A 20236-nucleotide genomic window follows, 5' to 3' on the forward strand; every position below is an offset into this window, starting at 1 on the left:
GTTGATTAACAAAACGATGATGGGCGCTCCCGAGATTCCCATGCTTTTGGAGCAGTGGCAGTTTCGATTTCCATTTTGGTAGATTGATGTAAGATAAACGCCTCGTGACATTGTTATCTTCTTCTATTGATAGGCTCTTTTGTGGCTACCAATTGATCGAGATGGGATTCGATTGAGACGAGATTTGATGAATAGATTCCAGACACTTTAATTTATTGTTTGACGAACATTTGGTTCGAGGTTTAGTTGTTTGCATCTAGGTTTAACTGCAACTTATACCGCGTCTTTGTAGCACTCACAACCTGAAAATTTCACCAAAATACTTCGAACGATGCTCAAGATGTAGCTCAAGACGCTTTTTATGGGTGTGTAATATTTTGGTTGCAGTCGTCAAAATCAAATTGTAATCATGCAGTATTCCACGCCTTCATATACCAAATCAACCTGTTCTTATTCTTTTTAGCGTTACGTCCCCACTGGTACAAAGCTTGCTTCTTGTTATAGAACACTTCCACAATTATTAACTGAGAGCTTCCAATGCCATATATTAGTTTATAGTTTATTACATATTATTATTTTTTGTCGGGCTTAGTATTTAACCGGTGCTACATTGAATGGTAGACCTTCATCATCATCATTAGTTTATAGTTTATTTTTGTCTAGCTTTATCCAGCGTTGACTGCTTGATTTCGAATGCTTCATAGCAGAAACCAAATGGCTGAAGCTCTTGGTATCCACATTAGCCAGATCAACATCCAGTATGGCCAGTGTCTCTAGCAGGATCTGACTCCGCTGGTTCGTGAAACGACTTCCCCATTCACGGCCCAGGCATCCCAAGCAACAGGGCCTTTACAATCCCTTGACTTGTGTCCTGGTTCCAGACACCTGAAGCGAACCTCCGGTGGCTCATGCAAGGTCAGTTGGCATACTGATCAGCCCACCTTCAGCTACCCTACTTTAACGTACTTATTTGGGTCCACCACAATTAGCTATATCAAGCCTACCTGAGTATGTATCTCCTTCCTAAGCCGAACGGCTGCAGTGGCTACCTGTACCTCGCACTAGGTTCTTCACCTTCAGCGTCGCCTCCGCTGTAAGGTCACCTCGACCCCTTCGCCAAGGACCTCTTCCCTCCGACTTTTGTAGTCGGCGTTCTTGTACTCCTTGTCTCGCTTGAGCTCTAGGATCATTTCACCCGTACGAGTACGTCTAATACTGCGCACGTCGGCTCCCAGATCCACAAGCTTGGCATCGCTTCGCATCGCCTTCAAGATATCCGAGTACTTAAACTCTTCGGTATTGATGACGAGCGCGGCGCCTTTCTCGAGCTTGGTACCTACCCTCTAACGCTTTCCTGGTTTGGTGTCCCTAAGCTCCTGCTAATGTAGTGGATTTTTCTTCTTCCTCTGTCGCTCAGCTATCGTCTAAGAGGTGTCCTCCCCTTGGTTCGCCCTACTCTGTGGATGCTGAGGGCCTAACAATGGTCGCAACCCTCCGTTCCCTTCCATTCGGGATGGGTCAGCCTTTCCAGACCCACCCTGCCCAGCTTTCCAGGACGCCTGACTGAGGTCCGACTTACCGTTCGGTATTACGTCGGCCTTCGGAGTTAGTAATCAGCCAGCCAACCAGCTCTTCACCTCAGGGCAGCATCGTCCATCGACTTCCGTTTAAGGTCCTTGCTTATGTTAGACTTCGAGGACGCAAAGTCAATGATTTTGCCAAACTGTTGCACAGCCACCTTCATTGCAGATAGCTCGTCTCGATTTTAGTTGATGGCCTTCATCAACCACGCTCCGTCCACTATCTCCCCCTGCAGGCTATCCGGGGTATAGGTCGGAGCTCTGCGGGCACTGCGTGCACAGCTTCCTGCTCCTTACTTCTCCTTAACGAATACCTAACCAACCCACTTCTTGCGAAGAAGTTAGTCTCACCACTACTTACACTTGATTTTTTTTTTATTTTGATTTTTGAAACTAATTTTTGGATCCCACGAGTAGCGCGGGAAAAGGAGGTCCACCATGCCAGAGCCCTGCATTAACGCGGTAAGGAACGAGATACTGTGGGGGTACCCAGGTACTCCACAGGCTAAGTTAACGATCGAGAATCTTTTTCGCTTCCTCGATCACTTATTCCTCGTCACGGGTCACTACGCGGCCGCCACCCCGAATTTATACCGACGGTGATGAAATCGAGGCGGTTGAAGAATTCGTGTACTTGGGCTCACTGTTGACCACCGACAACGACACCAGCAGAGAAATTCAGAGGCACATTGTGGCAGGAAATCGTGCTTACTTTGGACTCCGCAGAACTCTACGATCGAATAAAGTTCGCCGTAACACGAAGTTAACTATCTAAAAAACGCTGATTAGACCGGTAGTCCTCTATGGGCACGAAATATGGACCCTACGTGCAGAGGACCAACGCGCCCTTGGAGTTTTCGAACGGAAGGTGTTGCGTACCATCTACGGCGAAGTGCAGATGGAAGACGGGACTTTGAGAAGGCGAATGAACCACGAGCTGCATCAGCTGCTAAGATAGCCAACCATCGTACATACCGCGAAAATCGGGAGGCTACGGTGGGCGGGTCACGTCATCAGGATGTCGGATAGCAACCCGACTAAAATGATTCTTGAGAGTCATCCGACCGGTACGACGGACGTGGAGCGCAGCGAGCTAGGTGGGTCGACCAAGTGGAGGACGATCTGCGGACCCTACGCAGAGTGCGGAACTGGAGATAAACAGCCATAGGCGCCAACTTAGGGGGGGGGGGGGGCGGAAGTATAGGTTTGCCCCCCAATATTTTAAGATTTTTTAATTTCCCCATACAAAATATCAGAAAATACAGGCTTTGCTCCCCCAATAATTTGACCAAGTTGGCGCGTCTGCAAACAGCCATGGACCGAGTGGAATGGAGACGGCTACTATGTACAGTAGAGGCAACCCCGGCCTTAGCCTGATCGGTAAGGTAAGTAGTACCTTTCTGTTAATATTGTATAAGGGCGACCGATTAACAAATTTTCAACTTATAATCAGAGATGATTAACTTGTTTTAGAGTTTCGTCAGCAGATATTTTTGGTACACGTTGGTACATATGTACATATGTAGTACATACATATAGCAAAAGGTATCGAACCAGGTGATGAACATCAAATTAACAATCGTGATAGCTGCCTAGCGTTGTTGATTGCGTGAGTTGCTCCAGGTCATAATAGTGACGCACAAAAAAGTACCGTTCAAGTTCCGACTGTCCAGTTTTGACGTAGGACTACGTCTCTCTTTTCTATACCGGGTGTCATTCTAAATTTTCAGAAATCGGCCGCGTTACGTTTGAAGTGGAGATTTTGAGCGTTAATAACTCAGCCATTTCTTGTTGATTTTTCAAAATTTTGTCTCCAATCGATTGCAAATCTTTACACCAATTATGTCCAATAATAACATTTGCTGATTTTCAATAACAAACTATTAAAAAATTGGGAAAAGTGAACCCATGTTTATTCCAGCCAATCACGAACGAGCACATTTTGGATGCCCCCGTCGAATATAAAAGCTACTGCTTCTTCGCATCTTCCCTCATTTGTCTTTGTCGTCTCGAGGTGAACGCATCGAACGAGAGCTGCCGACTTTCTTCGTTTGCGTTTTCGCTCATTATTCTTTGACGGCCGTGTCGGCTCGGTTCGGTGGCGGTGGTTGTCGGCAAGGGTGCTGTTGCACATTCGCCTTCTAACCGTCTAACGCGGCAGACCAAGGAAGGAATACTTTTCATCGATTGCTCGGCGGTGGTGGCAGAGGCAGCAGCAAATTCCACCAAAGAAAGATCCGCCACAACGAATGTGCGAGTTGCGTCGCTTTTCCTCGGGGCTCGGTCCTTTCACGGATTGATTGACGGTGGCGCATTGCTGATAGCATCAGGAAGAATATCCAGGTCAGCAAGCGGCGGGTCAATTCTCAACGGCGTCCTGCATTCAGCGCGAATAAAATCAATGCACATTGGGTGGCATGATGAATTGATTTCAATTTCTACCTAAAACCGTCCAAAATTCAAACGGTTCTTTTCAGAACCATCGAAAATACTTCTTAGAGAGTTAATTGGATAAATTTCCTGCATCAACCGAGAAAATGTAGTGAAACCAAATAGTGAAAGATTGAATTCTTGGTGGTGACTCAGCAACAGTGAAGGCGATCACTAATCTCATCCACGGCAGCAAGCGGAGGGCGAATTTTCGACGGCGTTCAGCATTCAGCACGGAGAAATTTAAAAACGCATTGCGTGGCATGATAAATTCATGTCTAATTTCTGTCTGAAATCGTCCAATATTCAAACAGTTCTTTTCAGGACCATAGAAAATTATTCCTCAAGAGTTGTGAATCAGATAATTATTTCATTCCATCGCTCGGTAGAAGTGTAGTGCAACCGAAAAGTGAAAAATTGCATGCTTGGTGGCCCGCAACAATAATGATGTCGGCCACTTATGATTCCACCAGGAATTTAGCAACGCTTTATCCTATCAGACCATTTTTCGTGAAACATTGTTTAATTTAACCATTTTTCGAATTAAAATAATCTAAATCTTGCAATATTTTGGTTACTTTATTCGTTAAATGAAAGTTTACTCATTACTCGGTTGATTACCCGTTTCAAGCGTCTGGTGCATGCGGGACGGGACATGCAAACGAAATAAACTGGAAAGCCAGCTGAATGGGAGGAGCTTCATTTGCTAATCTAGGGGCATAAAAGCTGTTCCCTCTGATTTCTTTCGCCATTTTCATTGGATCAGTCAGGGAGGGTGGAGGTGGATATCACGTCCACGGCTGCGCAGCAGCACGTCAACTGCGACGAGTGATAGCACCAGGAATCTCATCCACTGATCACGGCTGCACAATGTGGGCGGGTCATGCAAACGGAATAAACTGGGAAGCCCACCGAATGAGAAGAGCATCATCAGCTAATCTAGGGGCATAAAAGCTGTTTCCTCCGTTATTTTTCGTCATTTTCCTTGGATCAGTCAAGGAGAAGGGAGATGTCACCTCCCAGCTAGGCAGCAGCACACTAACTCAGCGATGACTCTCGGCTATCGTGGTGGCAGCACCAGGAATCTCATCCACGACAGCAAACGGCCGCATTCAGTATGGGTAAAATCGCATTGCGTGATGAATTCATGCAATTGTCTTGCCAAAATCTTCCGTTTTATAAACGGTCTTTTCCAGGATCAGCGAAAATGATTCCTCAAGAGTTATGATTCGGATAATTAAAAGCGACAGACTGAAAGCTTGGTAGTTCAGCAATAGTGAAGTGGCTACTAATATGTTCTTCCTGGATGAAAACAACGTATTGTCGAAAGAGTTTCACGATAAACTTTCGTTGAAAAGATCTATCTAACGCCGTTCAATTATCTAATAATTTTATCCACTCGATGAAAATTCTCTCGTAGAACAGTAATTTAACCATTTCTCTTCAAAACGAGATAACTCTTGAACTAGTCAACATCTTTCCAAGTAACCGAACCAGCTGAATAACAGCTTCTTGAGCTAAAGTTAGCTTAAGAGTGATTTGTTTTACTCTTATACAGCAAAAATGTGTTTTGGGTTATGAATGCGTTCAGCGAAAGCGATCACACAACAACTTGACTAACACATCAGTCCACCATTTGTATTATTATAACAACAAACATTGTATTATGGAATTATAAAAGTTGGAACCTTGTTCCAGCCTTTGTCCTACGTCAACATTGCGGTTATGTCTCAGACATTACCCACTCCTAGTTTTTCCACCGGCTTATCGTAATTATGATCCCATAAAACTTCAACTTCATTACTATACTACAACAATTTACGCTCAGCTGGCTGATCTGATTTCGTCGCAGCGAAGTCCTCGATCGTGAGGGGAACAACTTTCTCAACTCGCAGCCAGTTGTGTCATCATCATCATCATCATCGTCACCCACATGCACACCGCTTTTTGGTATGGTGCTTTCTTCCGCACTCGTTCCCGGACAATTTTCAGCATATTGATTCTTCACGTCTGCAACCAACCAGAGTGGGCAATGGATCCACTACATATTCAGAGAAATGTAGGTCGTTTCAATAATACCCTAACAATGTACCACTACTTGAGAAAAGAAAGGGAAGTGTGATAACGGTCAACCTACCATGCGAGGGGACATCTTTCCGAGTCAGCTGTGTGCATCTTCCGATGAGTGGTGTGAAGTAGGTATAAGCAATAGGGTCCTAAAATGAAAAATATTTCCCCGGTTTTGCTGCATAACACGAAAGAGCATGCTTTTCAGATCTCAATGGTAATTTTTCCGAACTTAAACAATAACAGAATAGTTAATAAACTTGAAAATAAAATAATGATGAGCAGGTCTTGTTTGACATTCGAGGTCAACCTTGACGTAACGAAAGTGAAACGGCGGGTTGCAAAAGACACCACATTGGCTCACTTTTGACAATAAATGTTCCTGTTTGACATACACGGTAAACAAAATTTACCCAAAATTTAGTGCCAAACAAGGAGTGTTGCAAAAATTATTAAAATTTTTGAAAATATATTTTATGGGCTTTACCTAATAGGAATACTTAAAAAATGAGTAAACATGTCGTTTTACTCAATGCTTGATCGAATTATGCAGAAATTGAGATAGGCCTTTAGGAGCCTATTCAACGATTTGCCTCATAGTATGATAGTGATTCTGCAGTCATCCGACACCTACGTGCGGAAGCAACCGGCCGGACCAAGTAGGCGCGAGCGCGCGCGAAAGTGAAGAAACGTGCGAGATAACGCCGGGCGGGTTCGTCACCAATGCTAATGTTCGCGCGCATTGAAGTCTCTCAATCGTCTTGGATGTGCATTCCGCGCTGTCGTCGCAGCGCGGAGCGGCATTTGTCGTCGTCGTCGTCGCCACACGACTTCAACCACGTTTTATGGTAATTTTGAGTTTGTATCGCTTCTTCCCGACGATCGCGGATCGTGTCTCGCCGAAACTGATGGTTAATGACATTAATCTTGGGATATTTTGCTGAATGTCAAAGTCAATGTTTTTTTTTTTGCTGCGGTGGTTCGCTTTTGCTGGTAGGCAGCGGTTGTTTACCCATGAATATTTTTTCCCGTTGAGGCACATGTTTGCGGTGGCACTTGAGGGGGTTGGGAATGGCCGATCACTTTCCAACTGCCTGTTTGCTTGCATGCTTTTTGGGACAGCATTGTTTGACTAGAAGAACGTAAATGGTCAGTAATCAATATTTCATAGTGTAGCGTAGGTTGTCTAATATGTGTGAATGACACTCTAGTAGTCACCGGAACTATTAGTTACTCGAACGAAGAAAGTTTGTTGATAGATTAAAAGTGATTACCGAAAACACTGGGAGAGTATAAACTTTCTTTTGGTAAATTACACTGTTGAAAATGCTTTGACATACATGTGCACAACAGACAATGTGTTAGATGTTCATCTAATCCCATCCGAAGGGGGTTTGGATTGTGAAAAGAAGATAACCATGTGCGATTGTGGAATCGAGTTCAGTTCTAGGCCTGCTGGCGACGGAGATAGTCGAGTGACTCCGTAGCTTGAAGGAATAGAAGCGCCCGTCTAGCGAATTGGGAGTCGTGAGTTCGAGTCTCACCGGAGTACGTGGATTTCTTTTCATAATTTCAAATCTCAATTTGTTCATCGAGCACATGTTCTGTTGTGCACATGGATGTCAAAGCATTTTCAACAGTGTAATTTCCCACATGGCTTGGTCAGCCAAAGCAAAATCAAGAAATTGACATTTCTTTTGGTGCTTATTTGAGACAAATTTGTTTTAACGAACGCGTCAACGGCATTGTGATGTCAACATTTCGAAACAATTTTTATTTGTTCTTGATCAGTCTTGTTAGAGATCACAGTCATTTGAACCTTTTCGTCGATATTCGGCCTCCTTTGTCTCCAACATTCGCCACACAAGCAATCAAACTACTGTACGAAACAAAAATGTCAAACGAAAGCACTTCACCACGATAGTGTCTTCGGGAGACGGTTCGGCTTTTGTTATTCCTGTCTCCTTCCATAAAGAGAGCTGTGTTGGCCAAATGTGTGCCGTATTCAGGGCCGGATTTAAGGGGGGCAGGGGGCAATGGCCCCGGGCCCCGCATTTCAGGGGCCCCCACAAAATGTTACTTCAAATGGGAATCAAAAAAAAAGTAAAAAAGTACTCTCAAGATGTATGTGAAATATTGTGCTTCAAAATAGAAAGAAGCAGATATCTGCCTTTTAATAAAATTTAAAACTTTTTAAGAAAGTTGTTAAGATATTTAAGGTTTGAATTGATCACTCATGTGAATTGCACAAGCTATTTTAACGAAAATATATGAGGAAACCTTCACCTGAATTCTGGATGAAATCTTAAATGCTATGGAATAGAGAGTCGAAAAGTTTCTGCTGAAAATTCGTGTTTTTTCTGTCGAAAATTATTGGTGTTATTTTTTAAAATTTCCTACATAGTTCTTAGAAGATTTGCAAGTGTAAAGTAAAGTAAAACAAAAATTCCATCAGGAACTTATTATTTCCGATAAAATTTCTTCAGCAGCTTTTAGTAGAAATTCCGCTAAAAATACCACTATGGATATTTGCCTCTTGAAGTTTCACAAGGAGTTCTTAACAATTATTCTGCGCGTTTACCAGAAACTCCTCTCGAAGTCGCGTTAGGAATGTTTATGCTTAAGTTTTACAAAAAAAGTAACTTGGTCATCTGTCTGCAACTTTATAGATTTCATCAATGATTCCGCAAAGATAGCGCTATAAATTTTATCTGAAATTTTTCGAAAATGTCTCCTATAAAATCTATTTTTATTTTTTTAAAGGATTTTCCCATGAATTTCGACTTGATCAATGGAATCTAATACTATGAACACTCTTGGATAAAGCGTTATTTACTTAAAAAAAATCTTTTACACTCGTCTTTAGACTAGATTTTCATATAGTGGTAAACATTCGTTTAGCCGAGCCATGTTTTTTTTTCTATTTTTTTCGCAACTGTAATAATTTTATGCTCTTTTTTTAATTTTGGAAGATCTTCTAGCTTATTTGCGTTATTCTATGGGATGAAACAATATATTATTTATGTTTTGGTCGAAAAATATAAGAAAAAATGAAAATTTGCCTAGACATTCGTTTAGCCGAATTGTACCGTCAAGTCGCCATTCACCGTGGGGGCTCCATTCACCGTGGGCCTTCGAGTATTTTTTCATTATTTCCATATTACAATGGAATGGTATGACAATTTCACTTTAATTTCACCAATACAACACTAATGGATTGTTATCATGTCAAAACGCGGGTTAGAAACTGTTAACAGTACCATTTTGACACAAAAATGTGTTTATATGAAGCAATATTTAGCTCAGTCACTGCATTCGTAGTAAAAAAACAAAAACTGCGCTTACGTGATTTAAGCGATTAACTAAATGTAGTAACGATATTATTTCACCAAGAAGCAATTAAATTCACCTATCAGGTATCTATTTTGCATTATCGAAGTAAGTTTACCAAGAAAGTACGATTCCACTCATTTCTTCATTGAAACAAAAGGGCACGGTAAATGAGTACCCTAAAAATCAATGGTCTCCATTCACCGTGGCCCATGTTGCCCCATATAAGTAGAAAAAAATGAAAATTTGAAAATTCGTTTTTCTTAATAAATCTTGCAAGTTATTACTTAAAATGAATATAAACGAAGAGAATTGACTTTGCTAGGTGGTTGTGATCATTTTAAAACAAAAGAAAAAAAATCTTCTGATACACGGTGAATGGGTACCTACCACCACGGTGAATGGTGACCTACCACGGAATTAGGCGACCTTCCCATCCTCTACTAAATGTACTATATCATCCATTTTTGTGAAAAATTTTCTACTTTTGTAGTTATTACTTTTATTCTAACCTATAATGAAGGCAATTAACAGCGGTACCAACAATGTTTATAAGATTGGTGTAAAACGACAGCCTTTATTCGCCTCAAATTTTCTTAAATCCACGGTGAATGGTGACTTGACGGTACAATTTTTAGAATTCCATTGTAAAAACTAAAAAATTTCGAAAAATATCCAACAAAATCATTTTGTATGGTTACCTGCAATAAAGATCAACTTGTAAATCATACACACTAAGATCAGTTCGGTATTTTCCCCATCTTTTTACTGAGTTCTCAACAGCAGATTTAACTCGGTACGCTCGGTTATTTATTTTGCGGATATTCTGTAAATGAGTTACCGAGCTCAGCTCACAAACTGTCAAAAGTTACTGAAGCACGGTAAATATCGTTACTGGTGAACGGTAAATACGATTACCGAGTGTACCGAAATAAATCTGCTGTTGAAAACTCAGTAAAAAGATGGAAAAAATACTGAACTCAGTGAAAAAAATTACTGAGCTGGAACATCTGAATCTTAGTGTGTAAATTTGATCTTTTTCGGCAGTGTTGTCATATTAAATTTACATGTATCTCATATAAATATGCCATAATATTGTAAATGTTTCCAAATTGAGATTTGATGTAGTTATTGACGGTTTTCCCCCTTATCGAACGCGACGATTTGAATCCGTCGCGGATGAAACCGTCGCCAGAGTCGTCGCAGCCAATCAGCAGGCGGGAGTCTGACGTTTCTTCGATCTCACCAACACAAACAGCAGCGAGGTGGTGCTTGATTCGTTGCGATGATTCAGAAATGCCGACTGGAAGTTGGCAGCGCGTTTTGTTATGAAAGCAACATACAATATTTTTATCGGAAGTGTTTCAAAAGAATCCAATGAAAGTTTCATGATGAGTGCAGGTTGAAAATTTACGTAAAACAATGTTTTTAACAGAAAAAATAATGCAAACCATCAAAAAATCACGTATTTAAGTATTGTTTTGATGAAATATGATGGTTTCGAGAAATGGCACCGAAAGTATTCAAATTTCTACTTGAACTACTTGTTTCATAATTTAGACGCTCTTTCCAAATAAATTATGTTAAAAAGGAATGTGGTTCAAAACTAAGTCTCATTTATAATATTTTTCTTCAGATTGAATGAAATAAGCCAATTGTTTGACCATATCTTGCATTTTTGTATGAACATCTGCTTTTAAATTAACAGGGTACAAAAATTCTGACACTTCTTGCAGTTCTTTCACTTAGCAGTCTTCTAACACATTTAGTAATGCTAGTATCAAACAGGTATACTCCACAGGCATTAGCGCACGTCTTCGGCTGCAGAACTATTTATTTTAGCTATTATCAATCCCATTTTAAGGTTTAAACAACCAAAAACCAATATACATAATTGTTTCATGAAATTTTATGCAATAATTTGTACATTTCTAAAAATAATGCTGTGCCATATTTTCAAAACCGATAATCTAGCTTACGTTTGAGTGTTTGCAGAAATCATTTTGCATAAATAAATTTGTTTATCATCGCTTCTTCTTATCGGGACATTTTTTTATAACATTTCTCTGAATTTCACAAATAAATAAACTTTTAAGGTCAATTATCTTGCTAACACGTCATAAACTAAATGCCTAGGGGTATATTCTCGAAATATACTCACGAAATTGCAAAAATCTATTGAAAACCAATTTTCCATTTACCTCGGCTAAAAGAATGTCTAGGCAAAAAATGACATTTGAAGGGTTTTTACCCTTGTTTTTGTTTCAGTGTATATGTTAGTGTGATGTATCACATTTTTATAAACAGTACTAGATATACTATCACTACAATTAAAAATGTTTTATCATAAAGTCTTTTGTATGAGTTTCCTGACACTTTTTTGAAAATTTTTTGGTCTCGGCTAAACGAATGTATTAGTAAAAAGTAGCCTCAGCGGTAGTTAGGTTACTTATGAATGTCGCCCTGGGTAATGGAAATTTCACTATTCTTGTTGTTACTTTCACCCCTCGCTGTTTAGTAGTTCATTGTGTACATGATTTCTGACTTAAGGGGATTTTTTTTATTACCGTTGGGCCGAAGGTTCTCGGATTTTTATGAAACGTTTTCCACAGGCAGGGCTTATGAACAAAATAAAATTGAGAAAAATTCAGGGTCGCCTATTTTCCCGGAAAACTCAGGTGGATTTTTTGTGATTTCCCCTGATACTACTTACTTTGAAAAATCACAACTCAAGAACGAAGCATCGTAGAAACAAAGTTTTTTTTTTTGAGAAATGAAAGCAAATGGAAGAAATCCAAAAAAAATATGAAGTGGACATAGTTTTTCATAAAATTTTCCACAGTTGAGAAAATTCGTAAAGAAAGGCCAGAAAAGCTATGCCCGAACTCGTGTAAAATTTTCAAAAAAATATGTTTGAGAAGGTTATTTCATAGGCATTATTCGCTGAAATTTTTGGAATGCACTTTTTTCGTTTTTCAGTTATGGCCAATTATGTTGAAAAATGTACAAATGTGCCTTATAATTCTTTTTCACAATTCAAGAACAAAGCATCTTAGAAACAAAGTTTTTTAATGAAAATGAAAGCAAATTTTCTCAGGAATCCAAAAACAATATGAAGTGGAAAAAGTTTTCCACAAAATTTTCCGCCGTTGAGAAAATTCGTGAAGAAAAGTCGAAAAAATTATGTTCGAACTCGCGGAAAAATTTCGAAAAAGCTTTGATTGCTGACATTTTTTGAATGCACTTTTTTTTTCGTTCCTGAGTTTTGGCCAATTTTGTGAAAAATTAGCATATAACTTAGGCTTACATGGTCATTTTCCACAAAATTTGCCATAACTCAGAAAAGAAAAAAAGTGCATTCCAAAAATTTCAGCAATTATTTAAAGCTTATGAAATAACCTTCTCAAAAATATTTTTTGAAAATTTTCCGCGAGTTCGGGCATAGTTTTTCCGGCTTATCCTTATGAATTTTCTCAACGGTGGAAAATTATGTGGAAAACTTTTTCCACCTCATATATTTTTTGGATTTTTGAGAAAATTTGCTTTCATTTTCTAAAAAAAAACTTTGTTTCTACGATGCTTCGTTCTTGAGTTATGATTTTTTAAAGTAAATAGTGTCAGGGGAAAACAAGAAATTTCCACCTGAATTTTCCGTAAAAATAGACGACCCTGAATTTTTCTCATTTTTTTTTATTCATTTATCCATGAGCCCTGTCTGTGGAAAAAGTTGCATAAACATGTTGGTCCCTTTGGTCCAATTTGTACGATAACAAAAAAATGCCCTTAGGTTCCAATAGAATTTCCTGTTCTTCTTCTTTTTGACTTAACATCCCCACTTGGCCTGCCTCTGTTCAACTTAGTATTCTTTGAGCACATCCACAGTTATTGATTGAAGGGCTTCCTTTGCCTGCCATTGCATGAATTAGTATATTGTGAGGCAAGTACAATGATACTCTATGCCCAGCCCAGGAAGTCGAGAAAATTTTCCCGACCGGAACGGGAATCGAACCCGCCGTCTCCGGATTGGCGATCCATAGCCTTAACCACTAGGCTAACTGGAGACCCCTGTTACATTTCTTGAAAATATTCAGCGGAAACCCGGATAAATTTCTTCTGAAATTTTCTTAAAGAATCTATGGGTTTAATCATCATCCTTATTCAAGCTAATCTCTCAACTCAGAAAAAAAAACGGATTAAAACTTTCCAAAACAATCTGCTAGATATCCTTAAAAAAAATTCAACAGTTTTGGTGTTCTCCGATTTGAGTAAGTCGTAAGCAGCCTAAGTAAAATCAAACTCAAGAATTCCAAAAATACTTCTAAATTTCCAAAGAAAATCCTTGAATTCTTTCAAGAGCTCTATAGGGAATTCTTAAAAATGTCTTCAAAAACTCTAGACAGAATAAAAAAACAAACAAATTCAGTCGGAACTGTTTGACTCTGCAATTGATTGAGTTTTGGCGCTCCTCTAGAATCCAGTCGAAGTTTTTCTTCGGGATTTCCGGTAATTTTTCTTAAGGAATTGCACAGAAAATGTTCATAAGTATTGGAGGTAAAATTTCAAAATTTAATAAATAGCTGGACAAATAATAACAGACTTCCTCAGAATAATCACAACATATCGCATACATCTTGCCAGTAAACAGTAATTCGAATTCTTGTGATAGAAGTTTCTCTCACTACAGTTTTTTCTTGCCTCACTTTTTTTCGTGAAGTGAAATTTTGTGGGGGCCCCTGCCCCCCTCCTAACTGGTCATTACTGAGGAAGTGCTCATTGAACACTACACACCAAATTTTTGGAAATGCTTTCAGCACAAAAAAAATCAGCAAAATAAATTTCTGAATTTCAGCATTTTTTTTGCTGAGTATCAGCACAACGTTGCTGATCAACTGTCAAAATTGCTGGATGGTTCAGCAAGTTGATAAAAAATTGCTGATACTCAGTAAATTCGTATTGCTGAATGAAATCAACACAAAAAAAAAATCAGCAAAATTTGCTGAATACCAGCAAACAAAATTTGCAGTGTAGGCTAAGACGCATGCTCTGTCCCAGGTGGGAAGTTACTACAAGAAGAAGAAGAAGAAGAAGAAGATATTAGAAATCATCTAGTCGGTGTTTATACAAAAGCAAAACGAGCAAAGGTCAAAACGATGTGCATTAGTTGAAGTTGCCCGAAGAAACGTTGTCCTTGCGCCCTGCAACCCATAGGCAGTACCTCACAAAGAGACATTTTCCAATTTCACTTTCATCATCTCGGTAGGTACCTACTGCTAATCCTTCTCTAGTCGTTACCGGTAGGTATCCAAGTACATATAGATGAGCATGAGCAAGTGACCTAACATTGATTGCACGACTGATGTCCGTAAGGCCGAAGATGGTGACTGAGTGCCAAGCCTCAATCCCCGTTGCCCTTACGCCATCATCGAAAGTAAAAACTGTGAAAACGTGACGCTTTTGTTTTCACCAAAAAGGGTTGCCCATCCAGTTACCTCGCGTATATCTATAGGTTGAGCTGAACTACTGTGTAGCTGTGCTGTGGCACATGTCGTCGTACCTGCCGGTGAAGTTGATTAAAATGGCAAAACGGAAAGAAAAACGTGAATCGACTGCAAATATGCTGTGCGCGCGCGGATGCAATCGCATTGTAAAAATCAGATGGCACTCGGCGGCTGCTCCTGTAATGGCGCGGCGAGTATGAAAAAGTAGCGAGGAAATAGTTGAATGTGGTACTGGTACCGGCTTAACAATGCCTTATTTTGCGGTGAAAGAAATGCCAATGATGCGTCAATCGAATTGTTTATGGCATGTTATGGGTCGCGTTTCATAATGGTATCGAATGAATTTTCATAATTAGGTATTTGAAACATTATGTTCGTATTGTATTTAGTGTGACAGAAAAAATAGATGACGAGGTTGCTAAAGTTACAAAGTATACTTATTTACTTTCAGTCCTGGGCACCCACGGTGGGGCAGAGGGCCGAATTGAAAGATTTCCTTCCTGGGCGATTGCCAGCCATCGCCTTGATCTGTGGCCTGGTCAAATTTCTGTCGACTTGCTTGATTTCGTTGTTGAGGCTGCGCCGCCATGAGCCTCTGGGTCTGCCTCTGCAGCTATGTCCTGCTGGGTTCCAATCTAACGCTTGCTTGCAGATTTCGTTTCCGCCCCTGTGTAGAGTGTGGCCGACCCACCTCCACTATCGCTCCCGAATTTCTGTCGCTATCGGCTTTTGAACATTTTCAACATTGGCGATCCGATTGTGAGGCCACCATGCTCGCATTATATACCGCAGGCATCTATTGATGTAGACCTGCAGCCGTTGCGTGTTCTCCACTGATACACAGCACGGATTTCACGTTCGAGTTGACAATTCGGATTTTGGTGCGTTGCGTTGCGTTGTAACGGAGTAATTCGTAGATTGCATACTGAAAGTTGTCATGTTAAAAACTTTAATACTCCTATTCTAATTGCTTATGGAATGCTGTTTAGGAAGAAACAGCTATCCAATCAGAGGTTGAAGTAAAAAAGACATGAAAACTTTCACTGCCGGCCACGCTCATCTTCTCCGTTACGAGGAAAGGAAAGGATGTGATGATATGACACCTACTTTATGAAAGGCCAGCGACTCACCGGCGCCCCCATAAGTGTCAAGGAGTTGGATATTAGGAATGGGTTAATTGGGGATTCACTATAAGCGAGTGATGCGGCAAGATTCAGATTGTGGAGGTGTATTTGAGTTGATCATGTAAATGTGTTGATGTGAGTGTAAGTGATTTTTTTTAACACCAACGTTGGGAGTGACATAGCTAAGAAATTTGTCACTCCATGGGCCTTTTTGCTTCCGGGATGGGGCACAGGCATTTGGACCATGTGTCCTGGCTAACAAGCCTAGGCTTAAGCGCCATTGATCGCTCTCTGAAACGATAAGAAACACGTTATGTGGATGGGAAGGGATACTAGGGAAGGAATGATATCTGTTTATCGAGATGCCAGCGACTCACCGACGCTCTCGTAAATAGAAAGGAGAAGGGATTTTGGTACGGGAAAGTCGGGTAAATTATGGGACTGAATTGTTATGAAATTAATTTAGTGTAGTTATTTTAAGTATACACAAAAAAATGTGGAACGCTTCACGATTTTGCGTGTCATCCTTGCGCAGGGTCATGCTAATCTTCTCTGTATCGTTCTAATTTTAGTATATCGACAATGATTTTTCATAAGGGCCTAACTGACTTGATCGATTTCTCTTCGTCGACTCTCTCTTTCGCCAACACGGTAAAAATTCTGCACGCTAGATGTAAGGGAAAAATCCTTTAACTATTCAATGTCGTAATCAACATGATCAGAAGTGCTTTTCCTTTGAGTTCGCAATGCTGTCAGTGTTGATTTGAGGACCAAAACAAACCCACCAGAGAAATCAACAGAAAATCCCTTCGATTTGCACTACTGTAAAAAGCAATACGATCCAAAGTGAAAAGTTGTTGATTTGGTAATGACTGTTTTGGGCATGAAAGTAAATACAGATGACAGGCGGTAGAAAGTGCTTCGCTTCGATTCGCACCTCTATAACAGATGTGAAGCAGTGTAGTGGTAAAATAGTTGATCGTGAATCTAAAGGTCCTGGTATCGAATCTGGGTGCGGCTGTACACATTTTTTTTTTAAATTTTTGTTTTGAAATCAAAACATTGTCAACAACGAATTGATGTGAAGTTACATTAAAATTGAAGAGGCATTGGATGTTCTTTGTCAAATGATATGTAATTGATAACAAACTGATTGAACAGTAGTGCGAATTCAAGTGCCAATCAGTTTATATCACAGTGCAGATTTTTTACCGTGAACAACTCGATCAAAACAAACAAAATCATTACCGTCTACCCCCGTTCGTTTGAACGGCACCTCATGCAAACCAAAGGGGTTCATTTTTAATTTGAACATCTAGCAACTCTGTTAGCATCGAAAAACACACTACTGGCAACCTGATTTGGTGTTTTGTTTTGGTTCTGCGTTCCGTTTCACACCGTTCCATTAGCAGAATGACGTTTGAACCATTTTTAGTTTGAACGATGTGCAGATTAGAGGGGGTCAAACTAAAAAGTGTTCAGATTACATGCGGTCAAACGAACGAGGGTAGACGGTATTCTTTTTGTTTCTATAGCAACATGTAGTCGTCTTCTTCGCATTTCAACCAAAAAATCTTTGGAAAACTCAATACACATTATGTGATAACACAAAGAGAGGATCGATGAAGAGAACTTGAAAATGTCAGTTAGACCTAAATGAAAAATCAGTGTCGATATGTCCACTGTCCAGCCAAAGCTAGGACGAGTTGACAATTCGGATTTTGGTGCGTCGACTAATCTGGTTGTTTTTCCATACATTTTTTAAACTCGCAAAAGCAGCCCTCGCCTTCTTGATCCGTGCACCTACACTACCCGTCATAAGTACGGACTCACAAAAAGTATTGCAACAATATTGCATCACCATGACTTACCTCGATATCTCCAAAACCTGAGGACTTACAAAGATGCTGTTTTCAGGTAAGTTATTCAGAAGACCAAAAGCAACATTTTTTCTGAAGGTGGTATTTCTGTAGGTGTTCTGGTTTTAGAGATATCGAGGTCATACGCGCCAACTTGTGACGTAGTTGGGGGGGCGAGGCCTCTCAAAATCAATCAAATTCGGAAAACCTCGACGCAGTTCACCTAGTTTAGGCATATTTACGTGAAAACTAGTGCATTAAACTGAAAAAAGTTGAATTTGGTTCAATTTTGGAGAGCTTCGCCCCCCCAACTACGTCACAAGTTGGCGCCTATGATCGAGGTGAATCAGGGTGATGCAATATTGTTACAATACTTTTTGTGAGTCCCTACTTATGACGGGTAGTGTATGTCGATCTTGGTGCCGCCATCGGCCGCCATTTGGCTACCAAGATGTTGGAAGATTTCAACATTCTCCACTGATTGCCCAGCTACCGTAAAGCTGGAAGGGTTGACCGTGTTCACATCCAACGATTTGGTCTTGTTGACGTTGATGGTAAGACCTGCCGCTGAGGAGCGATTGGCATGATCATTGAGCTTGCTCCATGGTAATGGGCTGCCACAGCAATCCACGATTTGGTTCACGGTCAATCGCACAAACCAGGATCTCGTCGATTACGACGAGGAACAGTAGCGGTGATAGTATACATCCTTGCCTCACTCCAGCAACGACCCGGATGGGATCGGACAAAACACCGTTGTGCAGTACTCTGCACGAAAATGCTCTGTACTGTGCATTATTAATGAGGCCGATGATTTTCTCAGGGACACCCTTGCGCCTGAGGGCTTCCTACATGTATACGTGATTGAGACTGTCGAAAGCTTTGAAATTAATTGATTTGCGGAGCGTGACAATATGGTCCACACAGGATCGTCCAGCACGGAATCCTGCTTGCTGCCGTCAGAGAGTTGCGTCAATCTTCTCCTGTATCCGATTAAGGATAACTTTGCAGAGGACTTGAACGATATACAGTAACATGATGCCCCGCCCCGCCAACTATCGCATACAGTCAGGTCACCCTTTTTGGGTACCTTTACTAAGACGCCTTGCATCCAGTCGGCCGGAAATATCGCGGTTTTCCATATGTTGTAGTTTCCCATATGCAGTAGTTGTACGGATACTACGGGATCAGCTTTGAGCATCTCAGCTGATATGCGATCGACTCCTGGGGCGCTGTTCGATTTCATGCTACGGATGGCTATTTCTATCTCCTGCTCTGATGGAGCTTCATTGTTAACACGGATAATGCGTCGAACCCTTGACCAATCATGCTGAGGTGTTCATGGCGTGATCAACACTTGAAAAAGATTCGTGGTCGAACCAGCGTGTCAACTGGTTAGCCCGGTCGGTCAATAGCTTTCCAGATGTGTCTTTCACGGGTATCGTAGCATTCATCTTGGTCCCACTAAGGCGATGTGAGACGGATGTCGTAGAGGAGACGGATGTCGCTTGTGTTTGGTATCATCTGTGATCCACTGCTTTCTTCGGGTGCGTAGCTCACCCAAATTATTCTCGCCGGTCGCGATGAAGGCGTTCTTGATGGCGCTCCATTGATCTTCTATGCTTCCACCTTTTGGAATGTTCGCAGCACGGTTCGCTAGCTCCTCGACGAAGGGCCTTTTCATCGCAGCGTCTTCCAGTCGGCGTGTGTTGAATCTCTTGTCGTTGGATCCTGGCAATGCGCAGTCGGATCTCGCCGATTAGAAGATGATGGTCGGACGCAATATCAGCGCTACGTTTATTCCGCACATCAAGAAGGCTCCGTCTCCATTTTCGGCTGATGTAGATGTGGTCGATTTGATTTCCCCTGACGCCATCTCCTGGGCGCCCATTAAAAACACCCCCCCCCCCCGGCGAAGACAATGCCAATGCAGAACCCGTACTTTCCGGGAAGGTAAGCCCAGCTCCCTGGGTTAGTGGGTTGGTGTCAGGCCCTGCGAGCCAGCCGTAAAAAAGACTAGCACCGGAAAATCAACAAGAGAAGAATGCGAACCGATACCAATGGCAACGACCACAACGACGAAAAGGGACTTGCGATTGGAAGCTTGGTACGTAGAACTGCAGATCTCTCAACTTCATCGGGAGCACCCGCATACTCGCCGATATACTGAAGGACCGCGGGTTCGGAATCGTAGCGCTGCAGGAGGTGTGTTGGACAGGATCTATGGTGCGAACGTTTAGAGGTAATCATACCATCTACCAGAGTTGCGGCAACACACGTGAGCTAGGAACAGCTTTTATAGTGATGGGCGACATGCAGAGGCGCGTGATCGGTTGGTGGCCGATCGA

General features: G+C 41.2%; 1 protein-coding gene and 1 non-coding gene across 2 annotated transcripts in view; both read right to left on the reverse strand.

Moving 5' to 3' along the window:
• Positions 1-20236, reverse strand: part of LOC134291783 (uncharacterized) — a 320651-nt gene that overhangs the window by 119523 nt on the left and 180892 nt on the right. The window lies entirely within an intron of this gene.
• On the reverse strand, positions 16520-16622 carry LOC115271098 (U6 spliceosomal RNA). Its single transcript, XR_003899738.2, has one exon. It is a non-coding gene; the product is annotated as a U6 spliceosomal RNA (small nuclear RNA).

This window comes from Aedes albopictus, chromosome 3, assembly GCF_035046485.1.
Source record: "Aedes albopictus strain Foshan chromosome 3, AalbF5, whole genome shotgun sequence".
Lineage (NCBI taxonomy): Eukaryota > Metazoa > Arthropoda > Insecta > Diptera > Culicidae > Aedes > Aedes albopictus.